At 34.9% G+C, this 26837-nt stretch overlaps 2 long non-coding RNA genes across 3 annotated transcripts in view; one reads left to right on the plus strand and one right to left on the minus strand.

Moving 5' to 3' along the window:
- LOC136342355 (uncharacterized) overlaps positions 1-18943 on the minus strand; it is a 31162-nt gene extending 12219 nt beyond the window's left edge. Inside the window, exon 1 of the long non-coding RNA XR_010732629.1 lies at positions 18846-18943. This is a non-coding gene — a long non-coding RNA (uncharacterized lncRNA). The remainder of the gene's footprint in view (positions 1-18845) is intronic.
- On the plus strand, positions 2309-3412 carry LOC136342476 (uncharacterized). 2 transcript variants are annotated; one of them, XR_010732650.1, is made up of 3 exons: positions 2309-2352; positions 2952-3102; positions 3157-3412. It is a non-coding gene; the product is annotated as an uncharacterized lncRNA (long non-coding RNA). The 2 variants fall into 2 exon arrangements; XR_010732649.1 differs by lacking the exon at positions 2309-2352 and adding an exon at positions 2390-2406.
- Positions 18944-26837: the final 7894 nt, after the last annotated feature.

A 26837-nucleotide genomic window follows, 5' to 3' on the forward strand; every position in this document is an offset into this window, starting at 1 on the left:
TTTATTCCCAGGGCGACATTAGAATTTGTTACTTCGTGACGAATTCTAGACAGTAATTTTAGATAAAACACCCCGAGCGTATCTGAAGTAGATTTTAGTGGGTTCTTTATCTTTTTGCTGCTTACTGACGAAGTTTCGGTCAATTTTTTCCATTTTTGTATTGATATCATTCGAATTTTGTGGGTACAATTCCCTCCGCTATCGACAAATATGAATATAAAGCAGTCCCGTGCAATTGGTCAATAAATTTTTTTCGGGTTCAGGTGTTAGTTATATATTATACAGAGGGGGCTTTTTAAAAGGATAAATGTCAATTTCTGGGAAATTATGCCGACCATAGAAAAGCCCAAAAACACTTCTAGCATAATACGGTGGGGACAGATGATTGACGGCAAGATGTATCCACTACCCTCTATCAAATGCACTCCAGCCATCCCAAGTTATTTTTTTAAAACATGGGCACGATTGCGACATATTGTCGGAAAATATTTTCACTAAGTTGTTCAATAGTTCCATAATTTCGGAAATTCATGACGAAGTACCATCAAATAAAAATTGAGGGAGTTTAAAAATACCACCATTCTGGGATATCCAGAAATATACAAGGTATGTCACAAAATAGCAGTGAATTGACGTTGATCTTTCTTATTAAATGACAAACTTTTTAGGACATTTTCTGACTCGCTCTTCCATTATGAACAAATTTCATGTAACATGTAACTTGTTTACTTTAAATGCTATCTAACTTCCATTGAAACCTTGAAATAGAGTCGCAATTGACCAAATTCTTCGCTTCGATGAAATCTAGTTTCATGTTAAAATAAAAATTTAATTAGTAATTTTACTGTTAGAAAGTTTTTCCCGCTCTTACGCATCTCTCACCCTTTTTCTGTTGTTTGGAAAAGTATCTAGAAAAGGGCACGGCTTCCCTTTGAGAATTGCATCTGTTTCATGTGGTCGTTACCATTTGGATTTTCAGACGCATAATAAATTATATCTCTGGAAAGAATGGAATTAAAAGAATTGCCCTATTTTAGCCAGGATTTTGTATTTGGAAATCCAAATGGGAACCATTTGGAAGTTGTGTGCATTCCTCGATACTTCTTCAAATATCTGGAAAACGGTGACAGATATGAAAACCAATTAAAAGAGCGAAAAAACCATCTGCATTGAACAATAACTTCAAACATCAGGGAACAAATTGCCAGTAACATACGGTAAGAAAGTCGAGTTAATAAAAGGGATCGTCCCGTCTAAAATTTACCACCCTGTAGATTTTGGGAACCTATTGCGAATCGTGGTCATCCGATTCTAGAGAGAGGCGCAAATGACCTAATAAACATATTAAAAGTTGAATTGAAAACGAAATTGAAAATTTGATTGCTGCATTTCTTAGCAAATCAGAAGCTGGATATTTGCTTGGTTTCTATGGCAACTTAAAGTTCGGTCCTTGTAATAAAACCATTAGATTCCAAGCATATCCAAATTAAATCATGTTTCGTGAAATTTAGTTAATTAAATACCATTTCATTATTTTTTATCAATGCTGATAAAAAAATTTAATTTCTTAATTTTGGCATATTTATAAAATAATGGTGGAGAGTGAAGTTTCCTTAACAGAATACTCCTCGGGTTTAAATTAGTTCTGAAATTTTTCTGTCGAATATGAATTCAAAATTCAAACTTAGATTTTGTTCGAAAAAATGTAGAAAAAAATTGCATTTTCAAAAAAATTTCCAGAAATAATTTGTGCATTAGAGATGTCATAAGCGAAAATTTTGCTTTGTTTAATTTTTGGTTTTCCTTCTGGTATTACCAGCAAGATATCTAGAAAACTTTAGGCAAAAACACTAAAAGATCAGAAGAGAACTTGTTACCCTAATGCACTTTTTGACATCACACTATATGTTTAAAGTTATGTCCAGCCAATACCTCTACCTCCACCTCTTGTACGTATATCGTTTTTTGTCTCTGCGAAGTTTTGGGACTGGTAAAGTCTGGGGCTCCCATCATATCTCCGAAAATTGAATTGATGTTTCGGCAAAATTGCTATACGAAAAGGTAATGAGTGATGAGGTATAACCATTTTGTATCGACCGTGAGACCCCTGATGGATGGAATTTTCAGGCTAAGCTCAACTATTAGAACGTGAGACAATAAATCAGAACTCCTTGACTATAACGGATTTTTTCCTGTAATGTTTAGCACTCCGGAGCCTGTGATTTATGCTGCCATGAACAAAATATCACCAATAAATCTTCTTATCTTGCGCTGAGAGCGCCTTAGAAATTTCAGTTTGCGCTAACTATGCGAAACCTTAAACTAGGAATTTCCATTCTCCAAGTATTTCAGGTAATAATATATTTTATTCGGCCATATTTCTACGCAAATTGAAGTCGGTGCCAGGTACGTACTCGGAGAAATTTTATATTTTTCAAAGGCGAACTTTAAACCAGCAACAGTGATAAAACATTCTTGATATTGTTAACTTTATGGGTTTATTAGTAAGTTTGACAGTAAGTTTTGACTTACAAAAGAAGATCAAATTTTAGATTTATTGCAAATATTGTCTGTGAGATAACTTTTAATAGATGTTAAAAAAATCTCTTATACATATTTATTAGGATGCTCCAGGTCATCCAGAAGATTCAAAATATTAATTTGACTTTGCCTTGCATTACACCAAAAATTGACTTTTGTGACTTTCACTTGCATTATGTCAAGCTTTGACTTGATTTTTGAGTTTGACTTATATTATGTCAAAATCGCGTTATAAACTGTGTATGAATGGTCTGCCACTGCATATAGCATAAAGCGATTATCCGGAGTATGGATTAATACATTTGAAACGCAAATTGTGCCTCTTTCGAAATCAATTCAGTACGGTCCTATTTACAATAGAACCGACTATTCTTATCAGGGTAAAATTCTCCAGGGTATTTAATTCGCAGTACGTGTTTGGCGTCGCCAGCCACTGCTACCAACCGACCGAGGCTGATAACGTCAAACGTTGGCTCCCTGGGATTCGGGTGTAAGATGCCGACTTAGCATTCAAATTTCAAGCAATAATCATAATCATCATTATTATTTAAGTTAACTGTGGTAGGTAGTTAAATTACTAGATCCTTAATTTGCTAGCAGTCGCTTTCTCTTCAGAGAGTAATTCGGTACAAAAGAGGGCAATTGTAGTCCCGGAATCAGAATTTGATCCGGGAACTGCCACATGTGGGATCATCGAAGAGCTGGACATCTAATAGGGGCTGTAAACGAGCTTTCCGTTTATACATTTATTTTTTAATATTTTTTATATATTTATCCTTTATATACATATGTAACATACTTTGTGTGTACAATAATAAATTTAGCATTTGATTAATTGCGATTGTGATGTTACTTTCCCACTATGACCAAGGTGCACTTCTAATTCCAAGTTAATTTTTATGAACGAGAATTATTAGGTAAATTAATATGTAATTTTCAAGTAAATTTACTAGCCCAATTACCGTTACTGATACCTAATTTATTAGTAATTCTTAGTAGAATATTTCCCTGTTTTGTTAAGCTGCCTGTTTGCGGAATGTAATTATTGAAAGATTACAGCGGTAATTCCCCGTTAGTTATCGATAATTGCACTGCATCATGGTTGCCTTGCAGGCTCATTGATGAAACCATGGTCTGAAATACACAACAAAAGTAATTTTGACATTTTATACCTATTAGTGGCTTATCAGTGTCCTATATGAACAAATATTTTACGTCTTCTCTTGTCTTAAATTGTGGCCAAATTATTTTCAAAAATACTCATTATAAATATGTAGTTAGCTAATCAATAATAATCCCCAAATTCACAATTGTAAACCAAAATACCCCAATAATTCCACATTCTACATTATCTTGATAGTATTTTATTTCGTTTATTTTCTTATTGTGCTAACAGAGCTCTCATCTTACAAAGACCAGTTCTTTTACCACGCTATGAAAATAAACAGAGGAATTTTTGAATTAAAATTTTTTTTTGCAAAATTATCACGAATTTTGATACACCTATCCAATTATCCCTGATATTGTCCGATATGCAAAGATATAATTTTTCCATTTTTCCAATTCACTAATAAATACCACTTCGAATAATCATCAACGTAGATAATGAAGTAACTGATAGACAAGACAGATTAAATCAGACATTAAATTGTAACATTAATCATTAACTGTGTCTGTTCATTTTTAGCTTCCCGATCAATTTTTCGCAGATTCTTAAGACTTTGCTGAATTGTTCACCAAAACGTTTTCATTCGAACTTTGGTGAATGCTATTCTCGCTTATTTTCAAGTAGCGAACTTTTCCACTGCTCTAGCAGCCCCTGCGACTGTGTGAAGCGTTATTCCCAAAACGAAATTAAAGGCAAAATGATGTTGTTTTGCCTCTCGTGAATTACGAAAAGTTCATAAGACCAGTGGATCTCCTCTGTTCGATTAAAAATTAGAAACTATAAATTTAAACCCGAAAGTAAACTGGGGGCTTTAAGGCCATCAGAAGAACAACGGACATTAATCAAACCGAAAGGGACTCCGAATTCAAGATAATCATTCGTTTTTGTGGCTTTCTGGGTTTCCGTGATGCATTTTGTTCGAGGTTTCAACTAAACCAAACACTTTCTTTCGAAAAAAGTTGATGCTGCCCCATTAATTTATTTTTTACCTTATCCCCTGACTGGTTTATTTTCCACGATATTTTTAAGACTAAAATATTTTTTATTCTTTTTACCCCATAATTTTTTTTATTATTTAAATTAAGGAGGGGAAATGCAGGCATAGTTGTCTGAAGAATGTTTAAACTCATTTTGAAACATTTTTAAAACAATGTATAATGCGTTCCTAAAATAACATAAAACGAAATTATTATGGGATCTTAGGATTACTGGAGAAAACGTTATTTCATATATCACGGATTTTTTTGATGTAGGATATGGAGTCTTTGAAAATTTTTAACAGTAAGAATCCATAATTTTTATTACCATACGTTAAGGGCAAGTTACTCAGCGTCCAGATACACACAACTCAGGATAGAGAGGGAATAAATATTTATAAATTGTGTAATTTTATATCCGTTTGTAAAAAATTTAGTTGTTATTTATCTGCCTGTATCAGCGGTTCTTCACTGTCTTCGTAGCTGCATGTGAACTAACCTAAAATCAAGTCTAACCATCATTTAAACTGTCTTTTTTCATTGCGGAGGTGTGTCCGATAACGGAGGTGTGTGTTAACCATTGGTTAAGCTTTAACTTCAGTTTGAAAGACATTTCACCTGTCAGTTACTTGTTAATTTGGCTTGTAAAACTTGCGCTTATGGCCAAATTATTAATGCGACGTTAGTTTTAATATCGACCTACTTTCCTTAGGAACCAACAATCTCATCAATACGAACGCTCAATTTCAATGATTCTATGGAAATCAATTTTCCATAAAAACAAAATTTCCATAGAATTTAATTTTTAGGGGTTATTTAATTTTAATAGATTCTATTCATTAATGCCTCGAACAAAATTTGGTTCAGTGACTATGTGTGCCACTATAATATTTGCCTCTGAGATTTACCTTATGGATTAAAGCATTTCTTGTTTGATGTCTATAGTTACGATCCGATCCTTTAACAAATCTGCGTCAAATCCAATTTTCTGACAGTTTAAGTCTTTACTGTAGACAATTTTGTTTTGCGACTGGTAGGCGTTTATTACCCCAAATTGGTATATTTTATCCTTACTTAGCTTCATGGACGCAATGAGTAAAGTGCACACCAGTTTCGGGTAACTGACACCTACCGATCTCCGGCCGAAACGGTCTTTGGATTGAGATACTGCCAGATTTCGACGTAGCAAATGCAAAATCTGGAAGTGCAAAAGTTTCCTTAAACTCCAAAATCTTCGATGCGGCGACTTTGGATATTCAACATTTAAACGTGGAAATTTGATTAACGATGGTTAATAATTCCATCGACATATTACAAACATGTTATCGGCGTGATTCTTAGTTCTACGCAGCGAAAACTCGCATATGGCATTTAAATCAATTTAATGTGTGGAATCTAAAATTGCAAAAATATATAGGGTGTTGCATTCGAAATAGAGAAGTTGACATTGACTTCCGGTGTAACCGGAAGTAGTAAAAATAGTAATGCGCTTCATCAAACCAAACAGTTTGGTCTCAAAACATTTTCGAGGATCTCTAATCATAACGGAGATATCGCCTTGTAACAGAATCACTGAAGCACCCCGTATATTATTTATGTGCATATTTATTATACACTCCATATTATATTTGTATGTATGTATTTATATTCAAGCAAACTTTAAATAGCGAGCGTTGTATACTTAACTAAAAACTTCCATCCTTCCAGATTATAAATTCGCCAAAGCATCTCCTTCAAAGTTATACGACCCCAAGCAAGCATCCGACTCTCCGCGTTTATTCCCTTATTTCCGCCCTTCTTTAAACCTTGGATGGAAATCCTCTGTATGCAACTTTCGTCTGAACTCACCCCTTTCGTAAGGGTGAAAATTCCCCGACGCAACTTGAAAGCCGATCCTTGTAGAAAACCTGCTTTTGCTCGCCCCTTATTTTATATGTACGGCTCCGTTCCTTTCCTTAAATGCGTCCGCCCTTATAGCGAGAGCGCCTAAGGGCGCTTTTTGGGCCGCATTTTTGTTTGCCCGGTGGGGTTCGGAATGGCTGCTCTATTTAATGTAGGGAGAATAATACCAATTTGAATTTCTCTGCAGATTTTAGTTGTGTTTAAGTTTAAGGAGAGATTTTATGGGGGGATAATTGGAACGTCGCGACGCCGACAGCAGGGGTGGGTTTGATTCGATATAAGGTTTTGTTGAGGACTCAATACTTATGAGAGATTCACAGGACTGTTCCAGGAAATGGAATAATGTTCTCTGTCGTTCAATGGAGAATTTATTGGTTTTGAGTGACTTCATTTCCTCAAGCCAAGAACTTTTTGAATATATCAGTTCGTGTACGTGTGCAACGCACCGAATATTGATAATTTATGGAACTAAGTTCAAGTACCGTATCTACTTCAGTTCCTTAGCTGGGACTTTTTCGAAAATGTGAACGTGGATTTTTTCAGTTTGTTGACTCATGATGTGAAATATTATTAAGATGTCGATGGTCGCATTGATCACCGGAATAATGGGGTGGAGATTTCTCTACTGTAAAGAAGGAATGCACGGAATTCGAGGTGAAAAAAATCTATACGATTTTCTCCCAAAAATCTCACCATTAGATGGTATTATCAACCACATTAAAGCAGTTTTTTTTAACGCAAAGTGAAGCCAAAAATAACCCCGGCTCTCTCATGCTAGGCAACCCAAACGTGACCAACCCTCGAAGAATTACAATCAAACAAGGGTTTCGAAATCAGGCAAAACATTTTACTAGTTTTGCTAGAAATGTTTTATGTCGAGGTTTAATTTTCTCCACTCTCTCAATTTTAATTGGGCTCCCTCCCCTTTGGGTAGCAACGTTGGGAATGAGGGTAGGGGGTAGAATTTATTATTAAAGGGCGTCCTGTTATGTCTCAAAGATAGAATTTTTAAAAGAACACTGGTTTACAGTAACGGCAGCTAGTGTAAATGTTATGGTCGCAAACTGATATATTCAAATAGAGAATGTGTAAAAATATGTAAATGTTATATCGAAATTGTTTGTGTTCGAAAACATAATATGGCCCTGAATGCTCTAAATATGAAACTATTTCCAATTTGCATTAGTTATGGTGCAATATACGAGTATGCCAGTCAGTGAAATATTCAAAAAGCCCGACAAAAAGATGATAAATATTCATGTACTAAATATTGCCCAAATTCGAAACTTGTATAATATGATTGCAGTGTTTGCACTCGAATTTTATTGGAGTTATACTGATATTTATAAAGCATTGGCTGAGTTATCGGATTTTTTGTCGTTTATTGCAAGCTATCATACATGAATGCCCGTATTAATTGCAAATTATTTTGGGAACGTCTGCTTGAGTAATAATCAATTCTCTATTTGGAATATCAAATTTGAGGGGAGCTAAAATTCCCCCAAAGTATTTAAACCTTGCCGATTTTTAGATTAAAATCGTTTTCATCGTAATGACGTTATACAGGGATAATCCATTTGAGTTAATCATCTGATGTAACTATATCCCCACTAGCAATGATAAGCCAGCGAATTAGACTCTTTAACAGTGAATGTTGGTCTTGAATTATGCATGGCTGCTTTGCAATTTTATCTTCAGTTAAATATATTATTATGAAAATGCATTAAATGCACAATATTCTGCTATGGAACTGAGTGAAAAATTGTGTTTTCGTTGCGAACAGTTCTCTAGATATTTTATGTTAATGTCGGTACTCAAATTCAATTTCGAACGGTTTATTACGGTCATATATTGCCGGTTTGCAATGATACGTGTGACTTCATTCTCCTGAAATGCTTCGCGAAGGCAGATTTCAGACTTTTGTATTTGAAATCGAATTTGTGTCTGGGTATTCTCAGAACCTCTCAGAAGATGAAGACTCAATTTTAACAAGCACAATGATGAAAATCATCTTCCTCTATGCTTGGAGGTGCAGGCCATTTAAAAAGGAGGAGATGGGTGATCTTGATTTCAATCCGTAATTTGTGTTCCAGTCAGTCGCAGCCATGAGGCTTATCCTGATATTGAGAGTTCACTTTGTAACCTTTTTATCCATTTATTTTAGGTGCTGACCATACGTGAATTTTCTAAACCAAACCCCTTCTTTGCTTAATTCTCTCTATTTTCTCCTAGCTCTCTGTAATCTATTTTCTATATTGTATCGATTTGTAATGCTCAAGTACAATCAACGAACAGACAGCAAAGCAGATTTTTTTGTTTGTGTCTAAAAGTTTCAAATTTAAACAATTTCCCACATTAAAAATAAATCTTCTATTCAATTCGTCATCATCAGCGAGATCTTTCAGTATCACGGGCCCAGATTCACTGATTTCTGCAGTAGAACGTCTCCAGAGAAATATATTAAAACCATGTAGTAAAATCGTTAATTACGCAATTTACATAATCAAGAAGCACATATTCGTTATATTGATGGGAGTCCCAGTAAATGATCATGTTCCAAGATCCCATAATCTGGCCTAAGATTAAAGGCAAAAGATCGGAATGAAGACTCTTCTCACCTTCCTGTATAGATCAAAATAGTCTTTTGTTGTGCAACATACCCAAGAAGTCTATTTCTCAAGCTTCCATTAAAGAGCAATGAAATAATTCATGTTCATTCTTACCCCCTTGCACCTCATTTTAATATGAATATGAACACACCTCACTTCTGAACCGAATGAAAGGTGCTTAGGACTTTTTAGCGCCTAAAGCTGGGTCCGCACCTAAAATATTGTGATCAGTAATGCAGGTAATGACAGATTTCAACAGGACTTGGTTTGACAAATTTGCCAAAAATTGGAGGACTTGAGTTTTCTATACAAATAAGACGGCAGAGAGTTGTCTAAGAATAAGAACTAAAACCTGGTTTATACGTAATATTTTATTGTAGTTTTATATGATCTGAAAAAACTACCAACAAAATTAATGCAAATTGTGCAGTTACACCAATAAAATTTTCGTCAACAGTCTGTTGCACTTGCCATCAGTCTCTTGCAGGTATATCTAACCAAAAACGTTAAGTAGAGGCCATAAAGTGTGTTTCCCCCATTCTGTTGCATTCCGCATCTTGTTCTGTACGACTATTGTATGGTTTGATATTAGTAACACTGACACTGAGCTAACACTTAAAGAAAAAACGAATTTGGAAAATGTTTCATTATTTCTCGATACAGTCTCCTTTGAGATCTACACACTTTTTCGAACGAGATTCTACACTCTGTATATAATAAGCAGCTTCGAATGTTTCAAATTAAGCATAATAAAAACTAGACTGGAGGGGCTAAATTTGGTAAATAGGGCAGATGAGGAGAGAATATGAAATCATGTTGACTGATTTTGATCATCGCGATGACAAAAATGTGAACTGGTGCGTTGCCTTGATGAAACGAGATTTTCTTTTTCGCCAAATCCGGTCGCATTTTCCTAATTTTTTCGCTCAAACGTTGCAATAAATTTGCAGAATATTTTCCGTTTATTGTTTTTCCTTTTCATTGGAAATTATCTCATGTGCATCCCAAAAAATTTCCGCCTTCACCTCTCTTTCAGTTGGGAAAATTTTCGCCTTCTTCGGAGCCGATTCTCCCCTCAAGTTCATTGTTTGACTGTTCTTTCGTCTCAGGTGTGAAAGCATGTTTCATTTATGGTTATGAATCGACCCAAAATCCGGCTTTATGCCTTCAAAACTTTGCTAAACACTCCCTTGAAACATCCTCATGACGCTGTTTTTATTCAATTGGCACCCATCTTGCGCACAGCTTTCTCATTTCCAATTGTTCCTACATAATGCGATGTACAGTAAATTTTGAAATGTCTATTTGCCTGTACAGTTTTGTAGATTTTCTCCACAATATCTGGAGAGGTTAGATCTGGAGTGTCATTGGGTCGATCACTGCGGAGCTCGTCTTGGCAGCTAATACGATCGCGTTTAAACTCTGCCACCCAATATTTTACAGTTGTTAACGAAGTTTCGGAGTGAGATTATCTCAAAATATAATCTAACTCCGCTTTTCTGTTGGATGAATTAACACCTTTTAAGTGAAAGTATTGAATCAAGAGTCGATCATTCACTTTTTCCATGTTCACAAAATTTCTAAAAGCGTTCGGTAAGAGCGGCTCCAAAACAAACTCAAATCAATTTTAGAAATAAGATTTTTAAGGTTAGGTCTTCGTAATATCGGCAAATTTTTAACAGAAAAATCGCCATCTATATGTGAGGTCGGGTACTTCCAGGACTACATTCGTATCTATGATAGCCTCTGCCGATTGCGGTCATTAAGTAGTATTACTTCCTCATGTATGTGCAACCACGTTTTCCCCTCAAAAATCAAAAAAATTCTCATTGAAGTTACTTCGAGATACTCAAGGTTTCAGAAACAATTAATTAAAATAAGGCAGCTTTGGATTTATATTACAAATTTGCTTAAGAAGAGATGACATACATGTGCTCCTGACTGTATTCACTATTGTTCTCGTCAATGATCGACAAAGACTAGATTTAGCATGGCTTTTTACAATGTGTTCCTGTTTTTGACTAATAAAGCACTAATCCATGGCGAGGAAATTACGTCGCCATATCTGTTTTGTGTTATATGAGTCAATTGCTGTGGCGCATGCCAGCTCTGACGACTATATGACGTCACTGGGGCACTAATAAATGGCGGCCTTCCATAAAAAACCTAGACCAATCTTGGTGGCAATTATGTGCTTTGTACACTTCTTCTTCGTTATTGGTCCTCGTGATGCAATGTGACCGGCAGTACAATAAGCCTGATGAGTAAGTAAGATGAGATTTGATACGTGCCGGTATGTGCATGAATAGTGGTGTGAAGGGATCAGTTTTTTTCATTGTCAATTTCGGGTAATTAATTTGAAGATGATTGTAAATGTGACACTAAAGTGGTTTTTAGTATACGGCTGTATCTTCCACTAGGTGAGATGTTATCTCGGGAAACTAGGGAATTCCTTTAAGGGCAGTTCGGCGTATTCATGATAATATGGCACGTGGTTTGTGGTAAATACCCGCATAACCGGAGCGTTTTTTCGTCACTGGCTTTGGCAATTGTTACATCGTTTTTCAAAAATGTTTAAACAGCTTAAGTAACTCGATAATTTTCTCTGAAATAGAGTTCTGGCAACAACTGGGAAATTCAACTGAAATCCCTGCAGAGCCATTTTCTACCGCCGTTGTTCGTTTGTTTTAGAAAGGAGGAGGGCCTCCGGCCACAGCCCTTTCTTCAATTGTTTCCCGATCGTCGATATTCAAAGCACGCTTTTACAAATTGTTTAATTAAATCAAGGGAGGCCGCGCACAACGCGACGTTCTCTTGTTTCCAGCGCCGACTGTGTCTTGGAAATTAAATTTAAGACTTCGCATAGACTTTGACGCGTTTTGGGACTTTGCGTTCGCTATTCAATTGCTTTGTTCGCGGAACTTTCTTGGCACAGCTAATTGAACGGGAATCGTCTTATTTCAGAGTCCCCCTTGGAAATTGTCTATTTTTCCTTGTCCTGCTTCTCGGCGGGTTAAATTGAGTTAATTGTTTTGGAACAGGAAGCAGCCATCAAGCGTACGTTTGTCGATGTGATAACCAGACACCGAAGCACACAATTTTTATGCCGAAAATGGTGATGGCTGCCGCACCCTTCATCTCAGATAGTATTCAATTGAAGTATCGATTCGTGTAAAAAGTTATGGCCGCCTTTGCGTTTCCTCTCGGAGCCCCGTCTTTTTTCACCCCCTCATCAAAATTTACCCCATGTTCGCCCTTGCGCTTCTTATTTCGCCCTCCTTCCCATCCGAACGTATTTAACGTCATTTGTATTCTAAACAGAGCCCGAAATGTTTTACTAAAGTAAACTGAGACTTTAGGGGAATTTCCAAATTTTAATTGAGAATATAAGACGTGGAATGAGGGTCGACTAACTTTGGGAGCACGAAGTCCCTGGAGTTTTGTGCCGGCAGCTCACCAAATCCAAACACAATAATGTATTTAGCATAATTGTTCATTTTGCACAAAGTAGCGCCGAATATAAGACAAGTTGCAATTTAAAACATCATTCCAATAACACTCCGAATCATATTTAACGAGGTTAAATTCCTTTATTTCGCTCTTTATGTTCCGAAACTAAACCCTTTCCAGGGACCATAGCTCAAAGGCAGGGAAGCAGGAGGCAACAAAAGCAAAGTAAGATGCAATTAAAATCCTCAGATTTCTATTGGTCCGCGACTACGCGACTATTCTGCTCGCAAAGCTCCGAGAATAAGTTTGAATTTTCAAGTTGTAGCTTTACGATTACCATTTCAGGTTGTATTGTTGCCTTTAGGGCCCTAAGGAACTTATTTGTATTTACCTCCTGCAGAATGTAAAGAGAATTTCCAGAGTTATGTAATTCTGCTTTATATGTTTAAAATATCTACGGGTAAGCTTAATTCGGATTCAGATTGCGCATATACAATGTGTCCAAGATAAGGATGTCTAGCATGGGGACCTTGTAAATGGCAATACGAGGATACTCCCAGAAGTACCCCACCTGAGATATTGCTGGGGATTTTTTTGTTACAAATTTGTGTGTTTTTTGTTGTTTATCTCACCGACCCTATTTGCCAGAATGAACTAACGCAGATTATATTGTATTTCCAAACTTTAAAAATTTGCTCGGTGGACAGCAATTTACCAATGATGAAAAGGTGGAATCCGAGAATAATGCCAATTTTGAAATATTCCATGCTGTTTACTACAAATAGGGTATAGATGTCATAGAACATCCCTGAGAAAATCGTGTCAATTTCAAAGGAGACTATGTTGAGAAATAATGTAATATTTTTCAATTTTTGTTTCAAATATTAGGTCAGGTACTTCTAGGACGATCTTCGGGTATACAGACTTGGTGAAATCGGAGAAAAGGCGCCCAGTGTTACGCAAGATTTTTGACCAACAGCAGAACAAATTGCTCTAAGACTGACGATAAAGATAAGCCATAGGCATGACAAAGATAGGTAAAAGACTGAGAAATTCAGGCAAAAAGAAGTGACATTGGTCATAACTGCACCATTGTGAACTCTCTTGACAAGCAAGACAACAGGCCTATTGAACACTGAAAACTCATCAACCTCAGATATGAGAATGATTTGACCCTTCAGAAGAACAACGACGCAATTGTTACTGACCATTTCCTATCCATATATCAAATGAACTGCGTTATTCTTGAAAGTTTGGTAATTTTTCAATCTTTTCTTTAAATTGCATTACTTTAAAGGACTTGCAGATACCGCCAATCATTAAAGAGAAATCTTGAATCAGTCTACAATCACTTGCGAGATGCTTTGGGCTTCAGAAATGTGCCTCCATATGAGACAATGACATATCAGAAATCATCACGTAATCATCATAGCTTCTGAGAACCAGGAAGAATGTACTTTGTATCATTAAAGAGGTTTTCGGATATGATGCTTCCACATTGAACTTTCGATTGGGGTTTAATTATGTATGACGTGTGAGTCCAGTCGTGATGATATACATACTGAGAAATCTTCACTGCCATTTTCTATCGTTTCACATTTAACTGGAGAAAGTATGGGGTCAAAACTTATCGTTTAGTAATAATCTGGAGTTATTTGCCAAAATTAAAAAATACGCGTGCCTGTTTTCTAGACACCACGTTCCCTTTTCGTTTTCCATGCAAAGAATCTTCAGGGAGTAAGGTGCTCCCTGCCATCCTCGTCCCAAATTCAGCGATTATTATTTGTCTTTTCATTTCCAACATACTTCAGTTATTTCATATCAAACAAAATAGTTTTGAGCAAATATCCATACAAGTGCACGAGTTCATCGTTGTGGCTGCAGAGAGCAATGAGCACTGAAAACCAAAGACAGGCTTAGCTCCTCCCCTAATTTCATTAAAACTTACGACATTGAAGCAAAACCCTCTTATGTCAAGAGATAAGATTAAGAAAAGGGAAAATAAGATAAATGTGCCCGCCATATTTTAGGGGAACATTTTACTTGCTTGCATTTCATTCAATGTAGCTGTCGCCCGGGAGAATATTCAACGAATTGTGTTCTTACACACCTTTCTATGGAATATTTGTTTCAGTCCCTTTGTAAAGGGTCATGGAAGCAATAGTGTCATGCTTTTATCTTAAAAATTTCAAAGACTTTATGCTTGAAGAGCAGCGTCGCTGCATCTGTTTGGATAAGAAAGCACGTTTTCTTTCAAAACTAAGCCATTGATATTTTTACATTTTCCAAATCTGTGGAAGCCCAATAAGCTTGTTAGGGTCTGGGACTGGGAGATCGTCTCTTGGAAACCGAGAAGACTCTTTCCCCAATTTCGCTCCTGGTACGAGATCCCATTTCCCAGTTTATCCTAGGAAACTCGCATGTTTATTTAAGGCTTCCGAAGGATTTATATTAGGGCTCGAGCAATAGTTAGAAAAGTACATTTTGAAGTGAGTTGTTCAAGTTTTAAATTTTGACATTTCTTTCATATGTAAGGAACGACCTGCTGCTGCGTAGTAAGTTTTGCATTATTTTAAGATAAGTGCTCATATTAGACAGAGAGCCATAAACGCTTTATTAGACTTGCTCATTCGCTCAGACATGCCATTTGATCTTCTGTCTCAGTTTGCTCGTTTATGCAGCACCCGACGTGAAAGGGATAAATAACGTTGACGACGTCTGATCGGTAACGGTGGCAGACTCTTCTTTACCGCCTTCGGGTTTATCGAGGTACAGAATGTTACAATTAATTTGGAATTTATTTGAAAAACTGAGGAAGTTACAAGTGTAAAACGAACGAACTCGTGAGACGTGTTACTACGTAACAATCTGTAGGCGTGGTATGGGTAATTCAAGAAATGATGTGTGTTACGCCTTCAATGGGTATTGTAGAATATTCTATCTTGGCATTCCAGAGTTTCTATAAATTCTATCGCATATCCTATAAATTACGATATCGAGGTTTGGTTTTCTGTTCCCAGGAGGAATACATATGTAGATGTCTGCCATGTCTGTATGTCTGGTGGCTATTAAGGATGGTAATAATTTCTGGAACTTCTGGCAGTGGAAGGAGATATCGCAGTATTAAAGAAATGAAGGACAAGAAATATGACGAATTAAACAGAGGAAATCTACAGAGTTTTTTTTTTAAGTTCTGTGTTAATTTGTATAGTCATAATTATTTGACGATACGCCCCCCACGCACAAGTTTTCAAAGACTAATAAATTCGAAGTATAATAAACATTGTAGAATTTATTAGTCCTTCCCTCGTACGGAAAGTTTTCTCTCTCTAGCACGAGAGAGAACGCAAGTGTTAATTTGTTTTGCACAGCACCAGATAATTTATATTAAAGGCACCTTTCTAGTTCATAATGTCAAAGGAAAGTTTCATTTTCTTGAAATATACAAGTTTAAAAGCGAAGGGCGTGGCTTTCCCGGGAAATTTATCGAGGCGAAACGCGCGACTCGCGAGCGAGAATAAATTTTCCTTTTAAGATGCTATTTTCCTCCGAAGCAATTTTCCACTCGGTTACAGTCGGAGTTAGAATTGTCAAAATTACCCTTTAATTAGTAAGTCGGTTGATTTATGGGCAAAAATCTTAATTGGATATTATTACAAAGTTTAATGGTTACGAAATGGCGTATTAGAGTTACAGCTAAATAAGTATACATTCAAGTTCGCCCAAGCTCTACGGCACAACTACTTTTTTTCTAATTCTCTGATTAAAAGCAGCCGAATATCCTAATGACTATACGACAGAATCTTTAGTAATGCCCTGCACAATTACCAAAATCTCTTGAATCATGAAATCCAATGTGTCTGTAAATTACCTCCTCATCATTCAACATAGCTCAATTCGTAGGATAAGAACTTGACCTGTGCATATCTTCATTTTAATTTGAAAAATCATGAACGAATAGTTATGTTAATTCTTAACCAATTTCTACATTTCTCAAATTTGACGTCCGAAACCCACCGTTGTTCGTCTTATATTGTCAATGGGGTGTTCATCATAAATCTTTGTATGTCGACTGATTATTTGTATGTTTGCTTAAAATATAATAAATTGATTATTCATGATACTTTAATATACAAAGTATTCTGAAAATGGATGTCAAAAATGGGGTCATGAGATTCTTTGGGCCAACGCATTAAGATTTAAAAAATACTTGAAAAAAGTGTTTTGTTTAGATGCTAGTCACGGTCAAAATTCTTGGAAAAAAAACATGTTTTTTGCTGTACTTTGAGAATATTTCAATACAAACACGACCAGAACATTTCACAGAACAGCTGCGTCATACAGATTTTTTTTTGGATGATACATCAGCCCTTTCTCCAACTTTGTTATCTCTTGAAAATTTCTCGCACGGTTAACGTTTCGCGCCGAAAAAAAATTATTTTCTTTCCTCATGCAGAACATCAATTTCCCATCACTTCGATAACAATTATCGATACTTGTCAATGTGAACGTTGATGTCACTTATGAAAAATATCATAAAAAATTGTCAAAATTTTTCAAGTTTCTTTTCAGACCAATAATGGCTTTCTCTAATGAAGAAATGATAAAAATGATGGGTTTTTGGAAGAATAATTTTTTCGCCATGAAATGTTAACCGTACGAGAAATTTGCAAAAAATAGAAAAGTTACGGAAAAGACTAATGTATCATCAAGAAAAAATCAATATGATAGAGATACCCAATGAAAGTTTTGGTCATTTTTGTTCGAACATGACTAAACACTTACCGCATTTGCACATTGCGAACAAACATGAATGTTGCGCGAAAATAATCGTTATACTAATGAATAATTGCACAATGGGTTTCGTTGAAATTGATTACAGCATGTTTCAGAAATAATAAAATAGCATTTTTTTCAAGAATTTTGGCCCTCATTAGCGTCTAAAAAAGGTACTTTTTTCAAAATATTTTTAATTCGAATCTTAATGTATTGATCCAAATAATGATACCATTTTTGACACGCGTTTTCAAGACACCCTGTGTGGTGTCAAGAAGACTTTTAACAAATTTTAGCACCGTATTCTACGTTTTAAATTAAATCTTAATAGCTCCCTTAGTTGGTTAAACAGCTTTAAACTGTATGTTCATCACACAATATACGCTGCATAAATAGAGATGTCAAATGAGTTGGAAAATTTAAAGGGCGTTACTCTTTCTCGTGGCTGTTCCCCTTTTTCAATATCGAATTTCTTGCTTCCGCCAACGTTTGGAAGATTCTAGGAAAACTACAAAAGGGCTCCGGAAAATTCGGAAATCTGAAATGTTTCCCAACTTTATTGCCATTTAAAATTTTTTATGTATTCCTCATAAATGTGACAACTTTCCAGCGCATTTTAACGTCACATAAGTAATTGTTCCAGTGAGGTGCAGGTTTGCTCACATATGCGGCCGAGAATGTCCGTTGCTCTGCAACCAGGGCAAATAACAGGCCGTCAACATATTTCTGTACGGATGTTCTCGTATAGATTATGTCTAAAGTTTACACATTTCAAATTAATCTTGAATTTCAGAAAATATGACATGTGTACCTTCTCGGAAAATAATATTCTCGGTCTCTGATGCTTGATACACGTGGTTGCTCCTCGGTTTACAATTTACATTGTCGCTCGAGAATATATTATTTTTCTACTAGGTACATTATATACCAACGTTATTACTACCAATTTTATATCGTAGTTTTTCTAATTATTATCTTCGCTATTTTTTTCACCAATGACAAGAAGGATAAAAGACGGACAAAAAGATCTAGAGAGATCCGACCTAAACAATAAACCATGTAACTGAACCAAGGAAGTATTAATATTCCACCACGCTGATTACAGATTAAGTTAAAGCTCACTCCAGTACAAAATCCTTAAATCTTGAGGAAAGGGTCTTAGCACCGCAAGGGAAATTTTAATAGAATCTAACCGAAAATCAGCGATTTCCTATAATAAGGATCTAATACAGAAAATTGATTAAATTTTCCGTAACCCTCTCGAGCTTAATCATGTTAAGAATTAATTTTAATTTAATACGAACCGCCAAAATGAGCTAGGGGTGCCAACCACCGAAAAGACATTTATTATTACCACGGGGCTGAGTTTTCTTTGGCACATTTTCAATAGAAATACTTAAACAATACAAGAAAATAACTCACCAAAAATTCTCTTACTTTTTACGGGCAAACAACAACCAACTCGAATCATAATCACATAACTCAAACTTGCAAAGATGTTGTCGATCGAAAATTCAAAGCCGGACTAAAGAGCTCATGAATATCAAGCCGCGAAAAAATTACCATATCTCAAAAACTAGAAAAACGAGTCGCCGGCTTGGATGGACAATTCAATAGGGGCTGCAATTGTCTTGACCATGGGCCGTTCGAATTCAATGAGGACAGGCTCGGACCAAAGTGACCCGAAAAGTGACCCTTTCTTGAGTTCTCACGGGGAAGAAACAGGTTTCTATATGATGACCCTTTGGGATTGGAACTTTGATTATCTAAGTTTTCAAAAGTATACATTTACCCTTGAGGAAAAAGTGTATCTAAGGGTATGATTTGTAGAATATGTTCATCTCTGAATAAGTTACTCAACACAAATTGAAAGAGTTGTTCATTTGTAACTAAACTAGTTATAACACGAATTGGGTCATCTGAAAATTTTCCTAAAGTTAACTGGTAAAACTTCGTTATTTCTTTGCCGATTTTGATTTTTCAGTTTGAAAGAGACATCTTTGCATCTTTGGCCTATACGTCACTGGTATCCGGGTTTTTTAAAATTCATTCTCGTTTTAAAGAGTGTTAGTTTGAAACTACAAAACATTAAAAAAATTTTTTCATATTGGGTGAATTGTTGGGCTTACATTTCAAGACGTTGAGATTTTTTTATATGTTCCATTTTATGAAAATATTCCCGTTTTATACAATAATGTCTTTAAAAAAATTACTTTTTTTAATTATACAATACTAGACACCGTCAAAATTACAAGAAGCAATTTTTAATAAAATGTTAAACACAGCAGCGTGCAAAAAGATCACTGGGCATTACTGTGTAAGAGGTTCTATAACTGTAATGAGCATAATTTTGACAAATTCAGAGTCGTGGAAAACAGCTTCAGAAATTTAAAAATACCACTACTGAGTCCGTTTTTTTAAATTTATTTAAAGACTGTGTAAGTACGATTCATTGACGTGTAAAAGAGTATTTATTATACAGGTTAATCCAGAAAGTTTGAGAAAAATTATTCCATTTTTAATATCCCTTGAAGATTTTTGTTAAGGATGAGAATCTTCGTCGACATTTTTGAAGTATTAAAAAATACTATTAAATCTCTTAATTTGTTTTGGAACACTATGTGTAATTGATCTTTAGGTATCTCAACAAATTACACATACATGCACCACGTAGACAAATGCAGATAAAACTGAAACTGGTTTTTTTTTAGCGAATTTTCACGTTTACCTCATAGCTCCTTTTTATACGCTCTTAGTTTTAATAGGTTCCATCAGAAAATATCCAATTTTTCATTTTAGATTTTGTCTGTTATTGTATAAGTAAAAAGACAAAATATCGAACTCATAACACCATAGTTCATAAAATTGCGATGTTTCTATAGCAACAAAATGTCTTAAAAAACCCTCAAACATGTTCAAAGATAAACCTAAGGATTCACAACATCGATCAAAAATTCTAAAACCACTCACGTTTCTGAAATTCTCGGTCCAAAGCTTCAAATATTATAGTAAATACTACGCTTGTCCTCCTTAGATGAAAATCTAATATTGACAAAGAAGTGTTGAAGTTAACGTTAGCCAAAGTTAGGTAAGTTTTGGGCTCTGCCACTTCATTTGGCGTTTAGTTTATTTACTATTCCAAATAATAAAAGTGAGATTATGCAATTTAAGAGAACATTTTTCATAATTTTATGACATGTGAATTCAATCTGCAATCTCCAAAAAAATTATAATCTTTTTGGTCACTGAGAGATAAATCAGGAATGGTCTAGTAACCATTGACTTCAATCTAGATTCTAAGACTTTTTTTCTATTATGTCTTGCATCCTCGCTTTTAAGGCCATTTCGTGCTGTAGTGACATTCACAGACCACTTGAGTAAATCTTAAAATTTAATTCATTTAAAAGTAATCAGTGCGTTCACATTAGAGTAAGCAACACGCATCCCGTGCATTCGAATATGGTGTCGCGGTCATTTGAACGTGAGCGTGAGCATCGCCGACCCCTAGGTGATATGAGTTTTAAGAGGCTCTATTCATGTGTCTGATGACTCTTTTTGAAGTTCCCTTTGCAAGAATGTTATTTGGTTGGAGCTGTTTAGAGACAGTTGCGTCATCGTGAAAATCTCAATACTGGCCCCTTGACGGTATTTTCATCAAGCCTAAAGTAATGTTATGAAATTTCTATAAGAATATACTCACGGTTATTTCAATTTTTGAAACGTTTCTGCACCGAGTTGGAGCTATCCTCAGGACGATACAATTTTCATGGCGGATTTTATTATCATGTTTTAAGCTGATCGATGTATTCGTGAGTTTTTTAAGAACATGTTTATGATCGAGTTCATTGGCAGCGTGAATTAACTGTCCACAGTAGTCCCAGACAGAAAAATAACATTAAATATTTGTACTATTTTGATTTTTCTAAAATAGCTAAGATTCCAGAAAATTTCAGAGAGGCTCTGTATAGGGACAACCCACCTAGACAAACTGGTGCTAATGTGATTAGCATAAGCAATAATTATTAAGGTTGTTGAAGGTTTCGGGACTATACACTCGATATAGGAAACTACCCGAAGTAAATCGATTTATTCGAGTAAATACGATGAACAAATCAGGATGGTTATAAAAAGTATTAAATCACGTTTATAACTTGGATAAATCTGATATTTTTTTAAAATGCTTAAACACGTATAATTTTATAAATAAAAAAGAAATATAATGCATTATTTTCGATATTCAAAATTTTCACCCCTATCCAGCTACCCCTAATAACTTTTTATTTTCAAATGGAAAAGTGCCCAAGTAGTATGTCAAATGAAAGGTTATTGAATAAGGAACGCAACGGTACACTGAAAACTAAAATTGAATCTGCAGTTTCCTCAGAAAATAAAATTGTTAGATCCAAATAAAATAACTCGTTCAGAAACTATTTCATCAAGTAAAATCTAAATTCTTACAGTAAATATTCAACTTGGGCTTCAGTAACAATTTGGAATTAATTCAGTTGTTGTTCAAACTTTTTTATGCAATTATCCAGTATTGTTTCTGTTATTAATTCTAATTCTGTTTGGATTCTAAGGCATAAATCATCTAAATTTCTTGGTATATTTTTTTAAATAAAACCTTTTAAGTAACCCAAAAAAAAGTCGAGTGACACAAGATCTGAAGATCGCAGCAACCATTCCATTGTGCCTCTTCTAACGATCCATGTCCTAGGGAAAATTTCGTCAAGATATTATGTCACAGTTGTAGCATAATGTGATGGGACATCATCTTGTTGGAACCTAATATTATTGCCTACTTGTTCCTCATTTTCTCCAAGGAAAATTGTGACGATTGATGGAACTATTTCGTTTTGCAACAAGTGGAAGTATGATGCGCTGTTTAAGGCCTCCTTTATGAAAAATGGACCGGTGAACTTGTGGCCGATTATACCCATCCATACATTGAGTTCTTGCGAATGTTATGTATGCAGATCGTGCATTATCAAACGAGACTGTTTGTACACCAGTATCGATAGTTATGTCGATGAATAGATTCAATCAAGCAAAATGTTGTTTAATTGTATTTATTACATATCTTCGTAGGCATAATATTATACGTGTTTAAGGATTTTTTTAATATCGAATTTATGAAAGTTATAAACGTGTCGCAATACTTTTTACAAGCGCTGTATAAAGGAATAATAAAAGTTTGACCCGAGGCATAACCGAAAATGTCCATACACTACCACTGGGAAGTTGTTAGCTAGCTTGTTAAAATCCAGCTGCGTCAGCATTGTGAATTTACAATGAACACTGGTTTTAATTTGTTCGGTACTGACCAGTGTCCAGTACGTCAAACTGGTTTTCACCCTTCAGCTCTACCGAACCAAGTTTTCAATAATGAGGCAACAAAAGAGTGTAACATAGTCAAATAACATAAAATTCCATAAATGTGTACGCAAAGAGCAAAATACGTCGAACGATTATTCAACAATTATTATATATTTAGTGCCCTGCTTTCGCAATTTATGAGATATATTACTTACGAAGATACGATTTTAAAGGTGGAGATTTCACATTTCTCACAATCCGGCTGCCGCAGGGGTTGTTCGTAAGATTTAGCGGAATCAGAACGTTTTAAAGTGCTAAGTCTGGTTAATTAGGGGCGCAATTCCGCACACCTGTTTACTTCTATTAAATTTGTTGCCAGCGAAATCTTAAGAAAGTGCTGAAAACGTACAAGGGACTGTTTGCGTGTTGTCTGGAATGCGAGAGGCTCACAAAGGCGAGTTGTTCCGGAAGAACATGTTAACAGTAACTGCAAGCTTTCCCATAGGTAACCAAACAGATTTAGAGCATTGCTTTACTGCTTCAAGATTTACTGCTATACCTTCATTTGTGGGTTCACAAGTTACAGCATCTGGCTAATAAACGATTGGCTTTTAATGTAGTCAAATAAAAATTTTTTCTGACCTGGAGGATCAGCATACAAATTCATATATATATTTACACCGGTAATTGGCGAAAGCGCTTAATAGAGCATTGTTCGAAAGAGGCAATGGGAAAAATTTAGAAATTTTGGCTCAAGGCATGATTGCACGAGATGCTCAATTTCAAACAAAATTCCACATCCACAATGATTGCTTAAACAGGAGTTTGCAAAAAAATATAGCTGTACAATGTCCGCTTTAGTTTTAAATATAAAAAAATAATAGGGTGGAAACTTAGTCAACTACAGGTAACGAAAATTACTTGATTGGCCTAACTTAAAATTTTTATTTAAATTTTTGGTCAGTTAGTCAATCTTTAAGAACCTCTATATTTTGTTATATTAATATTTGGCAGTTGACTGCATGGAAACAAAAAAAAACGTCTTTGATGACCATCCACAAAACTTTTATCACACTTTATGCTAACCCAAGGATCATTTTCAGCTCTAGGGAGAGAATATCATTAACGCATAACGTTAACTTTCATCTCTAGGGATGAAAGTTTCACAGTGACACGTGAACGCAGCCCGCCATTCATAGGAGCATTGTTAGTATGCGAGTGACCTACTCAAAAAAAAAGTAGATTATTTTCATTTTCTTTCATATTTAGTGCAATGTTGCCATAAGTTTGAAAACGTAAGTTCTAGAAGATTTTGCATTCTTTACTTATTCTCTTAGAAAAACAATTTGATTTATTTTTCAATTTTTAATTAGAATTATTTTATTGCCATTTATTTCACATAGCAATGGATGACTAATAACTACGTCTTACCTATGATGGGTTGTAGATTTGCTACTTCAAAATTCAAGGCTTCGCTATGTTAAACTAAGAAATTATTAAAAAATTAAAATAACATTTAGGTTTAGACTATTCAAGAAAATGCAGTAAAAAAATTGTTACTTAAGACCATTTGCCTTGTTTTACTAACTCTGAACACTATTATTTCTTATGGTCTAAAGCCAAAATTTCGTCATTTCTTTCCGTCGATATCTCGAGAAATACTCTCCGAGCTGTATTTTGAATTCGAAAAGCATAATGTTATACATCAAATCAAAGGAAATTTTGCCCTTTTCCTAATTCCCTATGATTCATACATAATATAAAAGTAAAGTACCATATTGAGTTCGCTTTCTGTTAAACTAGAAACTATGTCAAATTGATTTTATATGGAAATTGAGCATTTAGACTCAAATGTTTAAATTTTGCTTTATGCTACTTACAAATAATTCTATGTTAACCGATATCGTAAATATCCGATATACACTAGTGGTCATAATTATAGCAACTTTTAAACATTTTAAATAAAATGTATCTATTCGGCTAAACCCAATATACGTTTTTATATTATTTATCTTCCACAACCGTTGATGTTTAAAATGCATCCAAACAAAATATCAACAATTCCTATAAGAAACTATTAAAACATATTTTTTCAATACCGGACAAACATATAGCAACTCTTGGAATTTTAAAATTTCACTTGATTTCTAGACTTGTGTGTTTAAAGACGTTTTATATTATGGTTTCATTATGGGTCGAGGTAAAACAATCTCATTAGAGATCAGGAAGATTATCAATGAGCGGTGTAAAAGTGGCGAACGGCAAAGCGAGATTGTAAAGAGTTTGGGAATGCATAAGTCAATTGTATCTCGTATTATTTACAAATTCAGACAAACAGGAAGTGAAGCAGCTGAAAAAATTTCAGGACGCACAAGGAAAACTACAAAAAGAACTGGTAAATGGATAATTCGAATGTTTCAAAAAAATCCATTTCTATCATCCACTCATATAAAATCACATTTAGAGGAAACGGGCCTAGCTCATATCAGTTCCAAGACCATAAGAAGGAAATTAGTGGAAAATTGATTATTTGGTAGGCGACCAGCGAAAAAACCATTGCTGTCTAAGAAGAACGTGAAAGCCCGACTTTAGTTTGCGCAGAATTACCAACGCTGGACATCTGAACAGTAGAAATTGGTAGTTTTCAGCGATGAGTCCAAATTTAACTTATTTAAAAGTGATGGCCCATCATACGTTAGACGACCCAAAGGCGCAAAGTTGCAAAAAAAGTTTGTTTTACCAACCGTCAAACATGGAGGAGGTTCGATTATGTTTTGGGGTTATTTCTCTGGTTTTAGCATGGGTCCGCTTCACAAAATAGAAGGTCCCATGAATCGATTCATGTACCGAGATATCCTCAGGAATCATTTACAACCATTTCTTCAAGAAACCATGCCACTAAGAAGCATTTTCCAACAAGATAATGACCCCAAACATAAATCGAAACTTGTTTCAGAATGGTTTAGAGAGGAAAGGATAGAAGTTTTTGCTTGGCTATCGCAATCTCCCGATCTCGATTTCATAGAAAATTTGTGGAAATATGTGGATAATAAAATTCGGAATACATATTCCAATTTACAGGATTTATTTCAGGCACTTCAAGAAGCCTGGAAGAGTATTGATAACAATTACGTCAACAATTTAATAAATTCAATGCCACGAAGACGTGCAGAAGTTATTCAGCAGCGAGGGTATTATACAAAATATTAATTATTGAACAATTCTCTTGTAATTTGTTGAAGTTTTATTACTCTTTTTAATTATTTCGTCTAGGTCGAAATGAATATATTTTTTTATTTTTGTATACAAATTATTAGTGTTTCATTGTTATATACTTCTATCATCAACAGTCGTTGTAGAATCATATTTTCAAAACCTATTTTGAATTTAGGCTGTTAAGTCTAAATTATTTGAAATTTTAAGAAGTTGCTATAATTTTGACCACTACTGTATACAGGGTGAGTCTTCAGTAATGGGACACAGAGCAACGATGGATTTATGACATCAAAATAATGCAATATAGCTAAATTTATGTTATACCAAAAGTTGATAATAACTGAGATACAGGGTGCCAAAGTTGAAAAATGAAATCAAATTTTCTTTAATATCTCTGGAACAATTCGGGCTAATTTCACGAAATTTCTTATATAGGGGTTTTTGGAGATGATCAATTCAAATTTATCGACGATTTCGGTGTATCTTCTAGAGGGCGCCACAATCGACAATTAGGAGTCATTTAAACCATTTAAACTTTTTTGTGCCACGGCGTATATCATTTTGTCCTCATAAAATTTGTTCCCCTACCTTTTCTAGTTAAAAAAGTTATACCTCATTGGTGTCGCTAGGAGCGACGGTTTTCGAGAAATTCAATTAAATAACTTAAATTCCCATTTTTTCTACTTGTTGACATGTAACAACAAAATTTTTTTGTATTGTTAAAAAAGCACAAAGATTATATGAAAACAATTTAATACCGTAGTTGGTCTTTTATTGATATATTTATTTAAGCTCCAAACGAATATTTTAACAATAACTAAAAAAATTAGAAATTAAACATATCTTCCTGTGACAATAAATGTTCGACGTGTCCACCATTTA

The sequence above is a fragment of the Euwallacea fornicatus genome, chromosome 12 (genome assembly GCF_040115645.1).
Source record: "Euwallacea fornicatus isolate EFF26 chromosome 12, ASM4011564v1, whole genome shotgun sequence".
In the NCBI taxonomy this organism is placed as follows: Eukaryota; Metazoa; Arthropoda; class Insecta; order Coleoptera; family Curculionidae; genus Euwallacea; species Euwallacea fornicatus.